We start from the raw sequence: 20,609 nt of genomic DNA on the forward strand, positions 1-20,609 counted from the left end.
CGATCGGGGCATAAACTTTCTTGAAAGTGTTTTTTACCCCTTGCTTCCGCTGCTGAACATTCTCCTACCCAGATGGGTATCAGAAAGTGAGGTTCAGGTTTTGGCCTGCTGAGCCAGGGGAATACTTGGTCTACCCATTTGCAACAACTAGATTTTTGCTATTCCAGTGTAGGAAACCTAATTACACCCTGGTAAATTCTCTTCAGTCTACCAAACACAGAAAAAAACAGTGACAGAAACTGAAAGGCCAGAAAAGAGAAAAGAGTCCCTAAGACCTAATGAATCCAAACTAAACACCTCTCCACAGAAATGTCAAACATTTCTCGTAGCACAAAACAAGGCTTAAAGAATTCCCTGCTTTTGTCTCTGGCCTAATTCCTTAAGCAGAGAGGGGGATTTTCCTCTGGGAGTGTTATTTCACAAAGAACGAAACAGCAAATAAACAAAAGACTCTCAAAGAGAGAGAGAGTATAAATAAAATTCATGACTCCTTAAAGAGTTTACACTGAAAGAATGTGGAGGATTATTTACAATTAAAGCAGAGCCTCTAGAATACAGTTATTATATGTGTATATATATATATAGATTTCTATATAAAGACTGAGAGTTCATTTCATTTTCTTCACAAGAAAACTGCACCTAGATACCCTTGTTTGTAAAAAATCGTGAAACTTCATTTTATTAAGATCTTTTTGTTGTAGTTTTTGTCGCATATACATATATTTTGATTTTCTAATATTTAAAACTTCTTACACATGTAGCCTAGCAATTCCTAATTAATTTATATCTTTTTATTAAAAAAGCTACAGGTGATGTGTGTTGCAATTTGATTAAAAAATAAATCAGTCTAAAAGACAAAGTTCCAAGAAAAAGTGTTTTTTTTTTTTTTTTTTTTTGGCATGTGTGTGCTTCAAAGTAATTTCCTACATTTAACAAACACCTTTAAAATGAGTGTTTTCAGTGTTGAAAATATTCTTTTGGTTGAACAAAAGAAAAGTTGTAATCTATTAAGAAGAGAAGTTTGAATTAACAGAAAAGGAGGAGAAAGGACAAATTTAGAACTGTCTAGTTTCGTGGCAAATCATATCATAATACAATGGGTAGTTAATAACAGAAATGAGGTTAGAGAAGGGGGAAGGTGAATATGAAACAAATGCAAGATTTCAGTATTTATGTAATAGGGAGACAGAAATAAATGGTTATTAGGATAAAGCAGCAGAGGCTAAGGAAACCAGTTGATTGTAAATTATAGAGCAATTAGTCCTCTTTTCAAGTGTGTGTGTGTGTGTGTGTGCGCGCGCATGTGTGTTTACCAGGCATTTGAATTCTACTTTGAGTGTGACTTAAAACAATGTGGATAATAACATTAAAAGCCGTGGTACAAGGGCCATATAGGCAAGAGGAGTTTAAAGGTAGAATCCTAGTAAAAGCATGGTCTTCTAGAGGGCTTAAGTCATGGGCCTGGGAGATGGGGCCAGGATTTAGTGCTTGCAAAGTTTACAGCAGAGTTTAGATTGAGTCTTATCCTGACGTGCCTGTCTCAGTGAAATATCTGAAACATTTGGCCCCATGAGATTAAAAGAACAGTGCTTATATTTAGCATCTGCTGCCCCCAACTCCAACTTTGCTACTAATAAAATTCAGCTCTATGGAAAAGAATTTGAATTCCAGCTGGGCAGTTTTCAAAATAAGATGAAAAGTTAAGCAGGCAATTGGTGTGTATTTAGGGCTCAAAACACCTTGCCCCCTAAGAAGACTTGAAGGAGTTAATCCCTTCTCAAGATAATCCACTAAAGAGCATCCTTCATTATGATGTTAAAAGCAAGGATCAGTGCCGAGGAGTCTAACAATAGGACAGGGGGCTTTTCAGTCCCAACCACATTCTTCCCAGGTTAGAAACAGAAACTGCTGTGATTCCAGCTGAAAAACAGAGTAGGACTTTTCTCTTATGTTAAATATTCAGATGGAAGGAAGGGGGAGAAATCTACCACATTAACTAAATTCCTCATTGGAGAATTTTTCTTGGCAACTATTTTTTTATGTTTTCAGAAATGATTGCCATATCATGAGAGGAATCATTCTATAACTCAACCGTTATGCAGTTTGTAATCAGTCTTGATTTCATAGAAAAGTGGATTTTTGATTAAATTGTGTTCAATTACCCCTCCCCCTGTAATATTCAATGAACATAAAACTCACCATAAAGTTTTACTAAAGCTACACCCTAACGTTGTTATTTGGTGAAAATTTATCCTGTAAGATATATTTTATATTTTTGGTCAGATCTTTATTTCTCAAAGATTCTTAATCATTTTCTATAAGTAACAAGACAAAGTATTTAGTGTATGTAAACAAATGAATATTTAAAAACTTGATTTAAAAATCTAGTCTTTACTATATTTTAGTACTTTTTAAGTATTGGACATACAATTTACTATTTGAAAAGGTCTAAATGTTGCTGCTTTCAAAATGTTTTATAAGAAATTTTTAAATTAAAAGGATTTCTATAAACATCTTAACCATAAGTTCATCTCTTAGGTAAACCAAATGGAAAAGTTGGGCCATACCATGCTAAAGGAAATGTTTCTTTAAAAAATGTTTCTATAAACACATTTTTGAAAGACATGTTTGTTTTTAAGGAACTTTATTCTGACCAAATTGAATCAAGACAGGCAAAGGTTTTTTTTAAGAAGTGTTTTCCAAGGAGAATCAACTGCATGCATAAACGTATGTTGTCACTGCCTCTCATGAACTCTGCTGTGTGCCTGTGGTGTTCCAGGCAGCTGGCCTCTGAAGACCTGGGAGCTGGGGTTGCAGCCCTACAGGAGCTGGAGGTGGACAAGCCCATTTTGGGGAATTTAGCAGGGCATGTGTTGGGGTGACAGTAAATCACTGGAATGAGTGGGATTGTTTAAAAGAGGAAGAGGCAAAGACTGCTGTGATTTGGATTTGACGGACTCAAAGAGTCGTTTGGAAACCCTGGTAAGACAAAGAATTTGAAAGAGAGAAGTGTATCTATAATACATAAATAGAAGTCTTTGGGACATGGGCAAAGACTTTATATATGGATATATAGCCCATAGCTGGTGAGCCATCATGAAGCTGGTGATTTAGTAAAGGCAGAATTTTAAATAGAATTTTATTAATGGTCTATTTTCATGAGAAACCTCATGGAAGGGGAAGGATTTTGGGGGCAAGATTGGTTTCCTTATATACATTATGTGAGAATAACTACGCTTGAACTACAGGCTAGTATGAAGATTTCTGGAGCGCCTATCAAAGCCTCTGTTATCTCAATACACCCATAATAAAGAACAGAGGTCTGAAGTTTTGCAGATCCTTCGTGTCCTCATTATGTGGCTTTAGGCAAGTCCCCTTGTCTTCCTAAGTCACAGTTTGTTGTCATCTGTCAAGTGAGGATGGTATCAACTCACAGAGTTGCTGAGAATATAAAATAATATGGTCCATAAATAACCCAGTGCTTGGCTCATTTAAGACCTCAATTAATTCTTGCTTTTGCCAAAACAACAATTAAAATATACATACTGCAAAGTGTCAGGCATATAGCAAATGTGCATGAAAAATCAGATTCTCTTTCTTGTAAATGTATGCTTCCTTTTTTCCTTTTCTTTTCTTTTTTTTTTTTTTTTGAGATGGAATCTTGCTGTGTCCCCCACGCTGGAGTGCAGTGCCGCCATCTCTGCTCACTGCAACGCCTGCCTCTCACGTTCAAGTGATTCTCCTTTCTCAGCCTCCCGAGTAGCTGGGATTACAGGCATAAGCCATCATGCCCAGCTAATTTTTGTATTTTTAGTAGAGATGGGATTTCACCGTATTGGTCAGGCTAGTCTCAAACTCCTGACTTCAGGTGATCCACCATCTTGGCCTCCCAAAGTGCTGGAATTACAGATGTGAGCCAATGCACCTAGACTCTGCTTTTTTATTTTAAAGGAAAGTAATATGTGTAAGGTTAGTTCAAGGGATACAATTGTCACTAAAGATATTGATCTTGGAATCAAAGCATTTCGCTTAGCCCATGTACCTGCAGCTGAATTTTACTGAAAATATTTTGAAAATTAATTCATTAATTAATGCCAACTCATCATCTCCCTATCTTCTCCCTCCTTCCTTATACTACTAGGGAGAGCAAGTCATTGTACAGTCAAGGCACATAGTCATTTTCTAGAAATTTGGATCCTGAGAGCTGTGAGTGTTACAGTGAAGTGGCTCATATTTTATCTCCTTCCTCCTTCCTCAAGGTTTAGGCAGAATCTAGCCTCTTTATCTTTTTACTCTGGGATTCCTATTTTAAGTCATCTAACAGAGGACTATTGCTAACTCAGGGACAACACTTCCCTCTGACATAAATTTCATTTATTTATCATACATTCATTGAGCTGCATTTATCGTAAAACAAAACAGGATTTGCATACAATTTGCTTTTTATTGATTGTTACCTCATTTTATCCTTTCAACTTTCATGTAAAATATTATTCCTGGTTTTATTTTAATAGAGGAAAAAAACCAGATTAAAAATATGCCCATGGACGTCGAACTGGTGCGTTCAGTGGCAAAGCTGGAATTCAAATATCAGGACTCCTGCTCTGGTCTTTTTCTCCATGAAACTTGGAGGTAAGAAGGAGGTCTTCTTCCATTTGGTTCCCCAAGCTCCTGACATCCTGGAAGTCTAAGGGGTTGCTGGTGGGCTTGGACTTTTTTTTTTTTTTTTTTTTTTTGAGACGGAGTCTCGCTCTGTCGCCCAGACTGGAGTGCAGTGTGCAGTGGCGCAATCTCGGCTCACTGCAACCTCCGCCTCCCGGGTTCAGGCCATTCTCCTGCCTCAGCCTCCCGAGTAGCTGGGACTATAGGTGCCCGCCACCAGGCCCGGCTAATTTTTTGTATTTTTAGTAGAGGCGAGGTTTCACCGTGTTATCCAGAATGGTCTCGATCTCCTGACCTCATGATCCACCCGCCTCTGCCTCCCAAAGTGCTGGGAATACATGCGTGAGCCACCGCGCCCGGCCAGGCTTGGATTCTTAGCTATCTTAGCTGCTTTATGAATGGGGACTTCTGCCTTCCACCACTGTTCTGAGTGACCCTGCAGTCAGGTCTGGAAATTATAGTTACTCCTTAAAAGCCGCACTCCAGGGTGGGCTGAGGAGTTGGGCTAAAGGCCTAAACATAGGGCTTGTGCACCTGCTATAGGACAAAACATCCTGTAAGCGAACGACTTAGACTTCTGCCTTGAGAAGAGAGGGTAGGTGGGGTTGGGAGAGTACCTTGACATTGCTTCTGGAAGCTGTATTCCCTAACAGGTCAAAGATTGAATCTGAATATTTTTCACCTTCCTAGAGTATCATGCATTGAGTAAGTGTTCAATAACTACTAATTGAATTGAATTCATTTGACAAAATAAAATAAAAAAGTATGAGTCCAGAAATTTTCTTAGGTTAAGAAGCAATCTTGAATTCACAGCTTAATCAATAATGATTTGCAGATTCATTATTCCCTAACTCTCAGTCGGTACTTCTGGCTGCTTAGCTATTTTTAAACCTTTACTAGGTACATAAATACTTCCCTCTTTAATGAGAACGAAGCTGGGAAGCCCGTGCTTTATCATTAAGTTGCATTTTATTCACAAATGTTTCAGTTTCTGGATCGCCCTTTAAAAAGTCATTAATTTATCACCATTTTTCTTATCTTCTTTAAAAATAAGGAAAAGAAAAAGGAAGACACTCTCATTGGTCAGAGGAGAGAACACAATTCCATCAGTGGAATCAGTAATTCAAGCTACTGCTTATGCCAGTTAAAGGCCAATTTGGGGAAAGGTGGATGCCCTGGGCTCCATCTGCCATTCAACCACGGATTATGACCTTGTACGGATGGACTTTCAGCAGCAGGAACCCAAAATCACTGGTGAAGTAGGAAAACTATTGTACAGATATTAGAAAAATGGGACCTTCACAGTCATCAGAAAGTTATCACTTAATGTCATTTGTCATCAGTCCTTCTTTCTTGTGATTGGTTATATGTTTGTATACATGCATTTGAAATGTATTTTTAAAAGAGTGTTATAAGGGGTATTTTTCCAATAAGTACAATAAATATTCAATAATAGAACATTGATATCTCATTATTACTATTGGTCACATCTATATTATGAGGCAAAATTAAAGTTGAAATGCAATAAGAGCCATATTTTATCATAATAGATATTTTTCATTATCTGAAATAACATAAATAATGTGGTTAGTTAAAGTATGTACACACAGGCTATCAATTAAGATGTTTTAAATTTAATTAAATATTAAATAATAAAAGCCACAAGGGGAAGTAACGCAATTTTTTCTTTAACATGTAACACTTTAAAATGTTTCCTGATAATTATAGAAATATCGACATCAGATCAATCTTCATACCTCAGAAAATTAAAGGTTAAATACTGGGGACTATTAAAACAAATAAAACTGTTTATTCCACAACTTTGCATAGCTGAAAAAATCTTCTGTTATGTCTAGAAACACATTTCTGACATATGCATACCTCACCAACTTATCTCAGGTTATTATACACCTCCAACCACAGCCTCATGGTGGCAGGCAGTCAGTAAGAAGGACCCCAGTGATCCCTGCCTCCTGGTATTCACAGTCTGGGGTAATCTCCTTCCCTTGATTATAAGCCTGTGGCTTACTTCTAGCCTTTAAGATTACAGCAAAAGCAATGGGATGTCACTTCTGTGATTATGTAAAATTGTAACTTCCATCTTGCAAGCCAATTCTCTTCTTTGCTAGCTTTGATAACGCAATATGCCATGTTGAAGAGGCTCACGTGGCAAAGAACTGAGAGGCCTGTAGGAACTAAGTCCAACAGCAAGGTAGGAAGGAGTCCCTCAGTCCCACAACCCAAGGAAACTGAATTCTGTCAACTAACAAGCACGTAAGTGAGCTTGGAAGTGACTTCTTCCCCAAGTGAGTCTTCAGATGAGGTCCTAGCCAACTTTTTGATTGCAGCTTGTGACAGACCCTGAAGCAAAGGACTCGGCTAAGTTGTGTCCTAATTCTTCTACTGTGAGAAAATAAATGTGTGTTTTTAAAAATGCTAAATTTGTGTTAATTTGTTATTCAGTAATAGATAGCTAATACATGCACGCACATACAAACACACACACACACACAGTATTTGGCTTTCACACTAAGGAGAACACAGTGAGTAGCCCCATTTCATGTGGCTTTTAAGGTAGCACAATTACTTTTCTTTGTCTGTGATCTACCTTTGTGTCCTTCAGGTTCTTTTTCAGGCCTTTGCCCTGAGTGTGTGGGGGACCAAAGGGATGTCATACTATATGGATGGTATTGCATATTTATATCCTTGGATCTGAAAGTAGTCCTAGAATATATCCTAAGGAGATAATCTATCAAGATTAGAGAATTTCCTTCACGATGTTGTTTATTGTGGCAAAACTAGGAAAAACCTGAATACCACTCCTCCAAGAAGTTATTGAATAATATTGGTAACTCTGCTCAGGAAAAATGCAAACTAACTACTAAAAAGAATAAAATAATCTTTATTGATATGAAAAGATGTTTAATGTTTACTATGACATTTTTAAAAGAAGTTAAAAATCTCATTAAAAACTAGTTTAAAATCCACTCTTATCCCATACTTATATTAAAGATAATATACGTGTATATTTTTTGAAGTAGAGAAATTTCTGGAAAAATACTTATTAAAATACTATTTGTTTTCTATGGATAGAGTAAAACCAGACAAGTGAAATAAACTATCTGTGTTTTCTATATTTTCTATGATGTATGTTCCTGAATAGATGTTTCAAGGCTTTCATTATGTTCATAGATTGATTGAAATGAATGAAAACTGTTTCTTAGACAACCTAAAATACATCCCAATTCTAACTTCCAGGTCTATCTTCATTGCTTCAAGTGCAGTTGTATGAAATACTTCTCAGTGAGGCCACATTTCTTAATAATTAATAATTCCAGGTTCATTTTTCACCCCCTTCATTCCATTTGAGAAGGGTAGTGCAAAGGTGTATGGTACCATATCCCCACACTTTAGACCTATGGTCTTATAGAACTTCTTAGGGATATACTTTAATAAAAAAATTTAGTTTGCTGGTTACATCAGATGATGTCACACAGTTAATGAGCATTCTCTCCTATGCTGTACCTTTTCTGTTCTATTAACATAGCTATGATCAATTTTTCTATCATGTACAAGAATTGAATCTGTGGATAACTCCTAGTATTTTTCTGGAAGTAAAAATTTAACTGTTATGTTGTAGAAAATTCAAATATATATGATTCCCTTGTATAAACTATGTGCACATATGATTAATCAATTGATTCATTAAGACCTATTTTCAGTAACTTTTTTTTTTTTTTTTTTTTTTTTTTTGAGACAGAGTCTCGATCTGTTGCCAGGCTGGAGTACAGTGGCGTGGTCTCGGCTCACTGCAACCTCTGCCTCCTGGGTTCAAGCGATTCTCCTGCCTCAGCCTCCCATGTAGCTGGGATTACAGACACGCACCACCACGCTTGGCCAATTTTTGTATTTTTAGCAGAGATGGGATTTCACCATGTTGGCCAGGCTAGTCTTGAACTCCTGACCACCCACCTCGGCTTCCCAAAGTGCTGGGATTACAGGCGTGAGCCACCGCACCCAGCTTTCAGTAATGTTAATGCCATCTTGATCATGACATTTAATTAAAATATGATATATGTTACTTTAGTAAGCTGGCTACTGTACTCAATAAATATATATACCTTTAGAAACATTAAAACACATGCTATCACCAAACCACATAAGTAGTGCCCTTTGAAAACTAAATTACCGTCTGGTAATCATTGGTTTTGTTCTAAGAACTATTGTTCAAAAAAGATCCAGAAAACACACACAGACACACACACACATAATTTTATGACTTTAAAAAAATCCCAATCTTCACTTTGTTTTCTAGAAGAGTCACATGTGACCAGTGCCAATTTAAGGTTTATTGTTAAGCCGTTCCTCATTTTTACTTGGCAGAAGCAAACAAATATGTTGCCAACACAGTAGTATGTTCACTCCTTTATAAAGTTGAAAGACTCACATGTAAAAGATATAATTAGAAGTTTAATCATTAAGTATCTGCTAAACCAGGGCTCACTTGATGAACCTAATCTTTTTTCTATGAAAGAGAATATTCCATTCAACTCATGATGTAGATGAGATGACCTAGGTTTCTTTACTTGACCATGCCGTCCTCCCACCCAGCAATGAATCTCACCTGCCTCCAGCCATTCAGATTTGTTTCTTAGTCCCATGGGACAGGGCTTGCCTACCTGGGCACAAACAGAGAGAATGTACCAATGTGCCTCCCAGAAGAACTACTTGTATGAGGCCACCGCTCACATTCCTGGCCGTGCACTGAATATTTTACCAAAGACAAACATTCAGAACACCGTGCCTTCAGAATGAAGGCTTTCCTCAACTGCTTCAGAAATAAGTGACAAGAATTTTATTAGTCAAGGAGATATCTACTGAAGCAATGCAACAGTGATTTTATTGCTGCCTAAGTGGGAAGCTTTACTGTTTATATATTTGTTTGTTTGTTAATCATTCCATGGTACGCAAATGGATGATATAAAAACATAAAGATACATTTATTTTGAAAAACTTAAATGATTGTGTGAAAAAAATAAAAGAAGTTTTATTGGTTATGCAGGCCATCTTGAGAAGCTTGGAGATAGTGTAAAAGATTTTCTTCTTAATTATTAATATGAATCATTAGTAATTATATTTTTTAATCTGGAGGGTAAAACAAAACCCTGGCATTCATCATAAACAATTGCCTTTGATCATTTGAGCATTTATACAGAATATGCATCATGGATCTTGAAGGTTGTCTTGTTCTAGGTGAATATTTAACATAATGGCATTTTTCAAGAAGGTCATAGAAACTTCTTTTCTTCAGAATCTCATTGCACAACACACTCATCTTTTCTTTTCATATATTGTCTGAAATGACCAATTTCTTCCTTTCTCCAAAATCCACATTGCTTGTTAATCAACAATTTTTGAGGCATCTCATTTTATACCAATTATCTCTAAGTCTTAACAGTGTCTCTTTGGTACCCAGCATACGTATCATTTCAAGTTTCAGTTCTCAAGTCTGATAAAACTAATAAACCCACACTGCCAGAGGTGGCACATTAAGCTGGTAAAATGGTTTTCATCTTAATTGGATATGAGCACTGTTATCGCTAATAACCCCAGGATACTTCTAATTGGAGTCTCTCTCTCTCTCTCTCTTTTTTATTTTTGAAACACTAATCTCATTGACCAGCCTTAATTCCTCCATCCCCCATTCCTCCAACCTAAACCTTGAAATGCAATATAGAAATATTCCAATTTCAGAGGGTTATTGCAGTACTATTTCCTTACACTAAACCAAAAAAGGGTAAATGATTTTGTAAAAATAAATGCTTCCTTTTAAAGTTTTTAGAAAAAGAAAGTGCAGTAAGACTATTATGGTATTGACATTGCAATAATGTCTCAAATGCAGTTAAGTTAGCTGCCAGCTTTACCTAAGGACACTAAATTCTCAACTTTGAGACATTTTTAAAAGACAATAATCTTCTTTGTTGAATTTTTTATTATAATTTTAGGGCAAGTTACATATCAGAAGGAAACACTATTTAAAAATTATCACATGCATAATTACTAGATTTTTGTATTTGAGATCAAATACATTATTTGAATTTACAAATATTGGTGACTGTATATGAAAATTATAGAAACTTGGTTGTTGACATTACAGTTAAGACATGACAAGATGTGACAGGTTTCTTTCCATAGATAGCTGCAGTTTCCTTGCAGAGAAAGACACTCTGGTAAACACACAAGAAGATTAACACTTGAATCAGCCATTTCACAATATCAATTTTAAACTAAATTTCAACATGAAAAATCAACTCCGATTTTTCTTTATATGGTTTCTTTTAGAGTTGATGGGCACAGACTTGACACCAAAAGAATAAGATAATAAGTAAAAGTCTTAGGAGGATTTAAACAAAAAGAAAGAACAGAAAAAAAAATTTTCTGATTCCACAAACCAGGAATTATTTCCACAGTAAAAGGTAAAAACTGAAAACTGCACGTTTTAATTGTTAAAAATGTCATATGAGTCATTCACTGGAGGAAATGATTCATTTTTAATAGACATAATATATTTTTCTGGAACAATATATATTTTATCAGCTGACTGCGGGCCTTTATAATTATTATTACTATTCCCATATAATTAAAAGCCTTTATGTAGCTATCATTAAATAATTATGGATGTGCAAAAGAAATGCTTTACCCATTTCTACAATACATAAATGACAATTGAAAAAACTACTCATTACTTTATATTTACATTATGGCAATTAAACTAGCAATACCTGGAGCACAGATGAAGGTAGATTAAAGGACTTTTATAGACAGAATATTTTACATTATCAAACCTGTAGTGACATCACATCACATATGCCTTTTACACTGACTTAGAAAATTCTGTATTGTTGTGACTCTGAAAGACAGCCAGACTATCAGTCATTTGTCTTTTTTTTTGGTGTATGTATATAATATAGGATATATAGAAATACAAAGTAAAACACATACATATTTATATGTTTGTGTATATATATGACATACAGGATATATATATATAAAGGGATATATGTATTATATAAAACTTACACATATGTACTCGTACTCAAATATATATATATATATATATATATATATATATAATGATGGCAAAAATGATGATGATGATGATTTTATAACTGGCAAGCATTTTAGTTCTTTCGGACCATATTCTTGGTTTCTTCCTCTTTGAAAGATCAAAATTACGTGATTTCCTTATGAGATTTTGAAACAGAAAGCATTTCCCAATCTCAACATAAGAAAGTGTGTGTGTGTGTGTGTGTGTGTTATTTAGGTGGCCAGGAATATCTCTCTGTGAATATGGAATCTGAGCTGAAACCTGAGTTATATAAAAAAGCTGGTGTGAAAGTAAGGGAATAGAGAATTTCAGGTAGAAGTTAACAGCAGGTTTTAGAACCCTGAGATAAAAATAAACTTTCCGTGTTTAGAGAACATAGAAACAACTGTGGTAGCTTGGTCATGGTGAGAAGAGCAGAGTAAGATGAGATTAGGTAAGCAGGGGCTAGATCTTGTAGGACCGGGACAAAGAGTTTGGATTTCCTGGCAAATGCATTAGGAAGTTGAGGGAGATTTTAAAGCTGGGGAGTAACACGGTCTTATTTGTATGGTTTAAAGATCACTCCGGCTGTCGTGTGGGGCATGGCTTCTGGAATAACAAAAATGGCAGCAGGGAGACTAGCTAGGAGGCTATTTCAGGGGTCCAGGCAAGAGATAGAGGTTCAGTGGATGAAGGTTGTAGCAGTAGAAGCAGAGAGCAGTGGTGAAGGAGACAAAAGGACTTTTTGAAGAACTTAATGTTGGCAGTGTGGGAAAGAGGAGAATCAGACTCCTCTAGGTTTTTGGCTAGAGTCATAAACTAAGTATACTGAGTACACTGTCTTACACTAACGTAGGGGAGAGTGGAAGTTTGGGATATGGGAAATCATGAGATCTGACTTGGCCAGTTAAGTTTAAGGATATATACTTGGAATCTAGGTAAAGATGTCCAGTAGGCAGTTGGATACATGATTCTAGAGCTCAGTGGAAAGGTAAAGCCTAGAGATAAACTTTGGGAGTCAGAAGCAGATGAATAGTGCTTAGAGCCAAGGAACTGAATGAGACTACCTATCGTGAACATATAGTCACAGAAGAATATATATTCTCTGACATATAGGGCCAGGGTTATTCCAATAATTACAGTTGAATCAGGGCAAGAGGATCCATCAGATCAAGAGGATCTCAGCTCAAAATTGCTGAGAAGGAACATGCATGGCATGCCTGTGTGCTGTCTAAAAGAAAGGACCCAAAGTCTCCCAAATCGTATTTGCAAGAACATAGAAAACATCTAATCAAGCACATATTATGGGATTGCACTAGATTTAGAAATATAAAATAATTAAGACTTCCCAGCTGGGTGAGGTGGCTCACGCCTATAATCCCAGCACTTTGGGAGGCCGAGGCAGGTGGATCACGAGGTCAGGAGTTCAAGACCAGCCTGGCCAACATGGTGAAAACCTGTCTCTACTAAAAATACAAAAAAAATTAGCCAGGCGTGGTGGTGGGCACCTGTAATCCCAGCTACTTGAGAGGCTGAGGCAGAGAATTACTTGAACCCGGGAGGCAGAGGTTGCAGTGAGCCAAGATCACGCCACTGCACTCCAACCTGGGCAACAGAGCAAGACTGTCTCAAAAATAAATAAATAAATAATAATTAAGACTTCCACTCTACTGAGAAAACAAGATAGAAACTATAGAGTTTACAGTGCAATTTAGTATCATGATTTCCCTTTCTCTGCTGAACCTATAATACTGTAGCCTGTTGCCTGATGTCTCAGCAGACAACTCAGACTGGGGGACTGATTTCCTGGTCCTGCAGTTGCTGTCCCACAAGGTTTCATCATGGTGTGATCTTGCATTCAGCTAAAGATAGTGGGATGAGTAACTTGAAAGCTTGTAGGAGTCAATGCCCATGACCAATGTGTCTTAGGTTGGAAAAGGAAGAAGTTGCAGCTGATCAAGCCTCTGGGTGCTGGGAAGGTGACAGTGCTTGGAGTGGGGGTGTCAGGGACACAGATGCTCAGGAGGAGATAAAACTCAAGCAGAGCCCAACTTGTTTCCTTTCTAGTTTCCTGGAAAGAACTTGCTACTCCTTTCCACTTCCTTGCCATTCCCTGTGTCACCTGCACCCAGTTTTCAACTCCGCCTCTCTTTCTCAGAGCCTCCAGTAGGATTTCTGTAAGGAATTTACCACTGTTTGAGAGAAAACTAAGAAAATTCACTTTACGTTTGGTCTTCAATCAGACAGCCCATTACTGAATCTTCTTTGTTTAAGGAACAACTAATCTTTGAGGACCTGCAAAGGAATCACCCCTTCCTGGTTTTGTGTTTTTAATGCCTGACTTCTCTACATTTAATAAACACTGAATATATTTACATGTGTAGAAACAAACATATTCATGTACATTTAACTTACAAGTTTTACATATTTTACTGCTTTACTTGAGCAGTTTCAGAAAATAGATATATGTGGAGATAGTTTTAATAGTTACGTATTTAGTTTTCTTTCAGATTTTTTTTTTTTTCAGAGATAAGGTCTTGTTCTGTCACCTAGGCTAGAGTACAGTGGTGCAATCATGGCTCACCGCAGCCTCAAACTCTGGGACTCAAGCAATCCTCCCACCTCAGCCTCCTGAATAGCTAGGACTACAGGCACACACTATTTTACGTGGCTAATTTTTAAATTTTTTGTGGAGATGGGGGTCTCGCTATGTTGCCCAGGATGGTCTTAAACTCCTGGCCTCAAACCATCCTCTTGCCTCAGCCTCCTAAAGTGCTGGGATTATAGGTGAGATTTATTTTTCATCTTCTTGCCTACATCTAAAAAGTATTTGAGTTGGCTGACTATGTATAAGCAGGGTGCTAGCCCCTTCATTGCATGGCTTTCCTGCAGAGATAATACCTTTTGGTCACTGTGTGGCTACTTGGGTGGGTTGGATACATTTTTAGCTTTAATTATTCAGTTTGGCCATTCCTACCGCCAGGCTCTTGCACCTAATTGGACTCTCACTGTGGCCATGCCTTCCATGGCTTCCCTTGCACCATGCCCTCTACTGTTTGGGCATCTTGTTTAGCATTTCCATTCCATCAAGGCCTGGGCTAAGCTCTTGAAATCTTTGGCAGTAAACACAGCTGCTGGACTTATCTCTAGCACACATGCTAAGACAATGTCAATGGCTCCTATGTAATTTCCATCCTCCATATTTTTCTTTCATAAAATCTCAGGAAGTGATTTAAAAATACAGTCATTAATTTCTCCACTAAAAGTTCATGTACGTTCTATTTTCCTAGACTGAAAAATTGTTTGGCTAAACATACTTATACCATATGTAGTGTTTGCCATGTGAGCAATGTAAATTCTCAAGTGGTTCTTTAAAGGACTCTGATTAGGCTAATAAATAAATGATAATAGCTACCATTTATTGCACACCTACCATGTGCTAGGAGCATTTACATATAGGATTACATATAGAATTTCATTTAATCCTCGAGAAAGCAACTAGCGTACCTGCCTTGATGAGGTAAAACTGAGTGTTTGCAGATCGGAAAGAGCAGCCATGCTGCTGTCTTCTATTTCTGTTGGGAAACAGGGGCCCCGACTTCGTAGATTATCTGTAATTTTTAAATACAGTATAGGTGTACATACACATATATATATTTTATGTACAAATGGTTCCTGAAATAGGGTTCAACTTTTGAATTGTCAACTTTCTGATGATGTGAATGTGATATGCATTCAGTAGACACTGCACATTGAATTTTGAATTTTGATCTTTTCCTGGGCTAGTGAAATATGGTGTGATGCTCTCTTGTGATGCTGGGCAGCGGCCGTGAGCACAGCCCCCTGTCAGCCACACAGTCAGGAGGGTGAACAACCGATACTGTACTCTACAGTGTATTGTATTCAGTACATTACAAGAGATCTTCAACACTGTATTGTAAAATGAACAGTTGGGTATGGCCCAGCTGTAGGCTAACGTAAGTGTTCTGAGCATGTTTAATGTAGATTAAGCTAAGCCATGATGTTTGGTGGGTTTAGTGTATTAAAAGCATTTTTAATTTATAATATTTTCAACTTACAATGGGGTTATCAGAACATAATCCCATTGTAAGCTAATGTGTAGTTTTACACATAGTATTATGTTATACTATATTACGTTATATTATGTTATGTTATACTGTATGATATTATGATTATACCATATTTCTAAGAACCATGGTGAGAGTCAAGCAAAAGACATTTGTGGACTGTTTGCATCCTCTGGGCTCTGTAGGCAACCTCTAAAGTCTACAGTCAATTCGAGATTGGTGAGAAGAGCCCAGAGTTTGGGGAGCTGTGATGTGACAGGGCATCTGGTCTTTGTTTCATTGTCTCATAACATCCTGTATTGAGATAGAAGCTGGTGGTCCACTGCCTGCTAAGAACGTTCCTTGGGGCTTTGTCTGTGGATCCTTAGGGTTGATTAGGGGGTTCAGCTGATGCCGTTAAAGCCCAACAGAGCTGGGCCCGCTGTCAGAGAAGTGGGGACCACACAATTCTCATCTTACTTCTATACCCCACTGGAGCATCTGACCCAGCTCAAGAACTAATTATCTATGTAATATCTACAGGCTTCCTTATCTATACCTTTATTCCCATTAGGTAGAAATGCTTGACAAGAATGTAAATGGAAATTCTTGAAAGGGATATTTTCATTTTGATCGAGATCAATGTCTTTCAGTGGCTTTTAAAATGCATCCCCTGAGCCTCAGGATGCTGTGAGAGGGAGAGCGAGGATGCATCCTCCTTCCACCCGCCATCCCTCCACCAGCCTCCCTAGCTGTTTATTTTTGCCATCTACTGAGTCTCTGAAAAACACATCTTTGGAAAAAGTGGTTCTTTGGAAATGAGAAAAGGTATCTGGAAAATTAAATTCTAACAGTCAAGTTTTAAGCATCAATTATTTTTATTGCAATTTCCTCAATAAGCTTTTTTTTCCTACTTATAAATAAATCCTTGAAAAATAAAAAGATGGGAAGAGTTGGAGTAACTATGTATTTTTTTCCACTCATGGAGCTATATGATCCAAACTTCTCAGCTGGAATTCTGGGAAGGAAAGTCACCCCCTAAACTACGAACACGATGCACATACTGTTTTCCTGGCAGGATGATTTCGTGCCCATCTGCTCGGGAGCACCATGCCAATGGAATGCGGCACTTGCTGGAGAGCCGGTGGCACTGGGAGTCAGCTTTAAGATCTCTCCTGTGCCAAGCAATCCCTGAGTCAGAGCACATGCTGATTACAAGAGATCACATTTGTTGATACTGTAGATAAAGAACCATCAGCAAACATCCAGATCATGTGCCCCGTTTCCCAATTCGTCTCCCTTCTGGAAATCAGCACACTGCTTCTATAGAACTGGCCAATCAGGAATGTGCAGGACTTCCCTATTTGTGTATATCCTTTATTGAAGAAGAACAACTGATTTTTTTTCTTTCTCATTTACAATGGGAAACCATTTCCTCCAGTCCCATACTAAATCTCCTTACTTGGCAATTAAGTTTCAGTGTTTTATCAGGTTAGTGGGGAGTCAGGTGTCATAAAGCTAAAGAGAAGCAAGTGCCTGAATAATTCTTAGACCGTCTTTATTTTTCTCTCTCCTTTTTCTCCGCTTCCCTTCCCTTCCCTTTTATTTCTGTTGAGGTCCTTTTATGGAAATCTGAGAGTCAAGGGCCCTCGGCAAATATACGCAGATATTTCTCTTGAAGGATGTGGCTGCAGCCACACAGACCTAAGTTGGAACAAGCATGTGTGTGTGTGTGTGTGCACGCGCGTGTGCATGCACAGACACACACACACACACACATATCCAACCCATGCAGCCATGTCAAATATGTGTGTGGGACATGTTCTCTGCAGCCATTCAGAGCATGTTGTATGCTCTAGTGCAAGTGTTCCTGACTTTTTATTTTTCAAATCAAGAGCCTCTTTAATTATCTGCCTCTGACTCCCTATGAATATCACTGAAGAATACCCCCACTGCTTGTATTAAATACACTGTGTGGCTTAATTGATGGTAAATCTGGGGTTTCTTAGGCTTTTTGAAATGTCTGAGTTACGCCTGTAATCCCAGCACTTTCGGAGGCCAAGACAGGTAGATCACAAGATCAGGAGTTCGAGACCAGCCTGGCCAAGATGGTGAAACCCTGTCTCTACTAAATATATAAAAATTAGCCAGGCGCGGTGGCAGGTGCCTGTAATCCCAGTTACTCGGGAGGCTGAGGCAGGAGAATCGGAGAATCGCTTGAACCTGGGAGGCAGAGGTTGCAGTGAGCTGAGATCACGTCACTGCACTCTAGCCTGGGCGACAAAGCAAGACATCGTCTCAGAAAAAAAAAAAAAAAAAGAGAGAGAAAGAAAAAAGAAATGTGGGAATTAATTGTAGGGCTTCCATGTCCCCCTTTGGGAATTCCTACAAGCTCTGAAGATCTGGATCTGCTGGCTGCTGTTACGAAAGATGCTACGCTGGATGGGAAAGCCAGGGAACCAAACTCAGGTGAAGCCACAGCAGGAAGCCTATTCTCATAGCCTTTATTTCCTCACCTGTAAAGTGAAGACAGAAGCAACTGCAGTCCAGGGCTATTTCTGGACTCATGGTTCTATCTCTCCTGGATCTGAGTCCCAGGGGGCAGGTGGGCAGATATCTATCTGGTGGCTTTCTTCAGTTTCCTGTCCTCCCAGCGCTTCCTCTCTAACGTGGAGTATGCAGTTCTTTCCCTGTCCTCCCCTTTCTATGTGTACAGACCAGAAGAGCCCTGGAAAATTTCAAATGAGACTCCACAGGTATATAGGAGGAAATCCACAGCCAGAAATAAGTAAGATCTGCTTGGGAAAAATAAATCCATTTCATCTGGACTTCAGTAGGCCCAATAAGCTCTGCCCACATGGAGAAGCCACGAGAAGCATTCATGACCGGCAACTCCCTTTTCTGCCTGGTAGAGCTCTTAATGATGAGACGGCTTTTAAAATGGCTACATCAAAGACAGACAAATCAGGGTGCGAGTCTATGTTGTGGGTCCTGATACCTGTTATCACCACTTAAGTATTTCTTCAAACATGGTATTGAGTCCAAGAGTCTACGTGATTATTATTAAACTAAAAACATGTTACATTCCAAAGATATTTTGGAAACAATAGATTTTGAAATTCACTGGTGGCTTCCATCATTTCAACAAACTTGTATTTAGGGAGCAGGTGTTGTCTGCAAGCCTAAACTACAAAACTGGTGTTTAGTGGTGAGGCTGATAATTCTCCCACTTGTTTACAAGATTGCAGTGAGGGGAAAGATTTCACCTGAGCATGTCTCATGCCAGAAGCCAGGGAAATGCACAAACTTGAAAGATTTTGTGACATGCATACAATATGCCTAATATGTCTTTCTTTTTTTCTGGTCTAGGGTAACTACTGAACGACTATGTATATGGAGAAAATTGTAAATTTGTACCTTAAGAATAATGTTGGTTATGGTAAATATAACCCTATGTAAACCTAGTGGGAAAAAATGTCTTGTAAAAAGAATTATACTTTTTTTTTTTTTTTTTTTTGAGACAGAGTTTCACTCTTGTTGCCCAAGCTGCAGTGCAATGACGTGATCTCAGCTCACTACAGCCTCCGCCTCCCGGGTTCAAGCAATTCTCCTGCCTCAGCTGCCCGAGTAGCTGGGATTACAGGCATGTGCCACCACGCCCAGCTCATTTTGTATTTTTAGTAGAGATGGGGTTTCTCCATGTTGGTCAGACTGGTCTTGAACTCCCAACCTCTGGTAAGTTGCCCGCCTCGGCCTCCCAAAGTGCTGGGATTACAGGCATGAGCAACCGCACCTGGCCAAGAATTATAAGCATTTAACTAGTTGGATCACTTCTACCTTCTACTGGCATTGATGGAATGAATCTAATAGCCCTTTTTCAAAAACTCTAAACCCTGTGATTTTGCAGAGACCAAATTAAGAGAAGGTTAAATTGGATATGAAGGAGTGGTATAGTCTTTGTTAGGATTGAATCAGTTTTGGCCTTAAGATACAACATTTCACATTCAATTCATATCTGGAAAAAAAGGAGTTCTAATTCTAACAACTGGAAATGAAATAATGAGTGCAGTCTCACAGGTGTATCTGGTTGCAAAGAGAGATGTACATGAATGGCATCACATCTCTAACCCTGTCCTGGAAGGATGTGAGCAAGGTAGGCAACACTTGGCCTTTGATGGTATCTTAGTCTGTTTGTGTTGTGATAAAGGAATACCCAAGGCTGTGTAATTTATAAAGAAAAGAAGCTCATTTGGCTTGCCCTTTTTCAGCTGTACAAGAAACAAGGCTCTAGCATCTGCATCTGGTGAGGGCTTTCGTCTGCTTCCACTCATGGCGGAAGGTGAAGAGGAGGTGGTCTGCAGAGATCACAGGGCAGGAGGTGAGATTTAGCAGAGCGGTGCCAGGCTCTTTTTAACAACTGGCTCTTGACGGAACTCTCAAGAACTCATTTGTTACTGCAAGGATGGCACCAAGCCATTCATGCATGAAGGATCTGCCTCCATGACCCAAACACCTCCCACCAGGCCCCACCTCCAACACTGAGATCAAATTCCTGTATGAAATTCGATGGGGCCAAACACAAGCCATATCCAAACCACAGCAGATGTGAGGTTAGGTGGAAAGGGAGCCTGAAGCTTTGCTTCAGGCCACGCTCCCGAGCCCAGATCATAAGCCTTCCTGGCATCATCAGCACAGCACACTGTTTGAGGTTAGAGGCACACATCCGGGGCTCAACCCTCCATCACCTCTGTGTAATTGCAGCATGTTATTCCGTCTCTCTAAATCTCAGTTCC

At 38.5% G+C, this 20,609-nt stretch overlaps 1 long non-coding RNA gene across 1 annotated transcript in view; it reads left to right on the top strand.

The window, feature by feature from the left end:
- Positions 1-7,096, top strand: part of LOC140710649 (uncharacterized) — a 46,547-nt gene extending 39,451 nt beyond the window's left edge. The window contains exons 8-9 of the long non-coding RNA XR_012091746.1: positions 4,515-4,632; positions 5,717-7,096. This is a non-coding gene — a long non-coding RNA (uncharacterized lncRNA). The remainder of the gene's footprint in view (positions 1-4,514; positions 4,633-5,716) is intronic.
- Positions 7,097-20,609: the final 13,513 nt, after the last annotated feature.

The sequence above is a fragment of the Chlorocebus sabaeus genome, chromosome 29 (genome assembly GCF_047675955.1).
Source record: "Chlorocebus sabaeus isolate Y175 chromosome 29, mChlSab1.0.hap1, whole genome shotgun sequence".
Lineage (NCBI taxonomy): Eukaryota > Metazoa > Chordata > Mammalia > Primates > Cercopithecidae > Chlorocebus > Chlorocebus sabaeus.